Source organism: Pteropus vampyrus, unplaced genomic scaffold, assembly GCF_000151845.1.
Source record: "Pteropus vampyrus isolate Shadow unplaced genomic scaffold, Pvam_2.0 Scaffold27, whole genome shotgun sequence".
In the NCBI taxonomy this organism is placed as follows: Eukaryota; Metazoa; Chordata; class Mammalia; order Chiroptera; family Pteropodidae; genus Pteropus; species Pteropus vampyrus.
This window is the reverse complement of record NW_011888808.1, coordinates 5,286,477-5,289,453: the sequence shown is the minus strand read 5'-3', so window position 1 is coordinate 5,289,453 and position 2,977 is coordinate 5,286,477. Positions and strand designations below refer to the sequence as shown.

General features: G+C 34.9%; 1 pseudogene; it reads right to left on the bottom strand.

Moving 5' to 3' along the window:
• Positions 1 to 2,649: 2,649 nt before the first annotated feature.
• On the bottom strand, positions 2,650 to 2,768 carry LOC111737474 (annotated as a pseudogene).
• Positions 2,769 to 2,977: the final 209 nt, after the last annotated feature.

The window sequence follows — 2,977 nt, the reverse complement described above, 5'->3', positions numbered from 1 at the left end:
GAGGATAGGACCTAAGTTCAGTGGTCCCCCTTGTTCCAAGTTTTAAAACTACCTCCTGTCATGAAGATAGAGAAAGTTTATTTTTCCACTGGGTAAATTCAATTAGCAAATACACAGCTGAGGGGTGGAGAAGCCGAAGGACGATTTAAGGGAAGTTGGAGAAGTTGCAACCCTGCTGGTGCCTCACATCACACCAATGATATGAGTGAGCATGTCCATGGCAACCCATGTAAGCTACAATATGGCTGCTACTTTACCTCCCCCCTCCAAATCTCACTCAGAAAACTCTCTTGTGGTCTCGGCTAACCTGAAAATGCAGGGAAAGGAATTCTGGGAAATGTTTCCTAAATGAAACACTGCAAAGCTATCATACTCTCACCTTTGCTCTCTAGCAGGAATAAAAATAATCACTCTGCAAGTCTCATTGGGTATGTAACAACCTCTGTGATACCTTCTCTTTTTTGGCCCCTTAGAGTCACCGTTTTGTTTTGTTTTGTTTTGTTTTCATTATTTACAGGATCACTTATTAGAATATAACTGATTATACTTTTTTTGTCCTTCTTTAATACTTTCTTCACATACTTAACAGATTGCTTATTGAAATATAGTAAAGATAATTTTATACACAAATGTATGTGTCACATGTACATGGAAACTGCTTACTTAATCATATATAAAATTGTGTACAGAATTCTGCTTAGGAGTATGAAGCAACAGGAAACTTTTTTTGAATGGTGTAAATAGAAAAATACCAATATGTAAATGAATTGACAGCAAAATCCTTATTATTCTTTTACTCCAACTTATTTTTATCTAGTTCATTCTTTAATAATTATATCACGTATATTTTTTAGAACAGAAATTCTTCAAACCAAAAAATAACATGCTCCCTGTATTCTAGCTCAGGTAACCTTCTGCCTCTTACCAGTCTACATAATCTCAATTATAAAATTTTAACCTGCATTGCTTTTCCTACATCCACTCCTCTCTCTGAATGTTTTTCTTTCACCTTAAAGTAAAAGAAACCTTCAGCATCACCCTCCAGCCAATTATTGTCTGTTTTCTCACTTTAATTTTACCACAACGCTTATTGTGATTGTGGATAATATTTTTTTTTTTTTTACATTTTGCCCTGCAACTTTTCACTTTACATATAAGTAGGCTTTCTTCTACCATTTGACTCTAGTGACAACTGTTAATCACTTTTAGAAATATTTTGGACACAAGCAACAGAAAACCTGGTTAAGAGTAATAAAAATAGACCATTTTCCCATGAAAGGTGCAGGCCATATATAGCCAGGGCAGCCACTCAAAGGTATCAAGGAGGAACAGGCTCCTCCTACATCGATGCACTTCCATCTTTAACATGTGATTTTATCTTCAGATTTGGAGTACTGCTGGTGCACCGTGGAAATCCTGTTTACAATTTTGGAATGTGAGACAAACCCAGAGCCCAAAGAAAACCGCAGGCCGATCTATCTAAAGAACTTTCCTGGAAATTTAATACTGTCAGTTATTTTCTATCTATATATGCTTTGATATTATAATGTTAGGTAACTGTTTTCTGGTTGGATTGCTGTTTTTACAGTTATACTATTTGGAAACTATCTTTAGACCAACAAATGACATTTTCACTAAAGTTCTATTTCGTATTCAAATTGTGTTTGTAGTTGAATACCTGGAAGTATGTTTATTATGATTTATTCTTGATAGCTTGACTGAAATGAGATCGTAGGCAAATAATTTTCACCTCCATGAAGATATTATTCCATTAGCTATTGACATCGTTTGCTATGCTGATGTTTCTACTTTTGATATAATATTTAAACATTTTTAAACTGTCTGTCATGTATCTGGAAAATCTTAAGATTTCTTATGTCTGACATTTTGCAATTTGACTTTAAATTTTCTAAGTGTGCAGTGTCATCAACCAGTCCAAGCTAAAACTACATTTCCCAAAGCCAAAATAAATTTCAGTCTAATTTGGAAGGCAGTAAAGATACAGATAGTTTTATTGCATGGAAATTAGGGAAGAGCACCAGGCCCTGTGTAGTTGTGAATCCAGCAGCTCACCTTTTTGACCTGGACAGCACCCAAGCCCTCAGCGGCTCCACTTTCTATAGGATCTCTCTGTTGGCCTGGTTCGAATACACATGAATGTGTAGTTTCGTGGAAAAGGGTGCTGGCTTGCTCTGCGGGTCACCCACATAATTATGGTTAGAGGTAGTATGAGTCAGATACGGAATCCAGTTTATCCTTGTAAGTCACAGTTTGTCTAAGTTTTTCTTGCTATTTTACAATTTATGTTCAGCTTTTTTTCTTGAACCTTGCCCTGCTTAACCCATATCATTAGGCCCATATCATATAAAAAAGCTATGATTGCATAGAATTTTAAACCAGCTCCCACATGGTATATATTCTAATAATCTACAATAAATCTCTTATCTATATACTTACCATGGTACTCCTTCTCTGAATGAACCATGGTAGATTTTTTATTTCTTATTCGTTCATTAATTTATTTATTCGTGCTACTTAGCACTTAATATCTCTTTTTTTTTTAGGCGAGGCAACCCTTAGTTGACCTCACAGATTGCAAGGATCTTGTCAGCTTACAATTCCTTATTTTTTTATTTTTTTTATTTTTTGCACCTACAGCACCTAGTCTTCCTAGGTGGTCTCCCATCCAAGTGCTAACCAGACCTGACCCTGCTTAGCTTCCAAGATCAGATAGGATCGGGCTTGTTCAGGGAAGCATAGCCATAGACTAATATCTCTTTCAGTTGTGATATATCAAGTATTTATTCAGTTCTGGAATATTTTTTAGTCATTATTTTATTACTCAACATTATGCTATAATTTCTCAAAACTCTTACAATAATTAATTTACTTGTCTACAATTTTCAATTGTATCCCATATATCGAGTTTTCCTACATATTTATCATTTCAAAATATTTGTTTTTTTTCTTTTTTTAC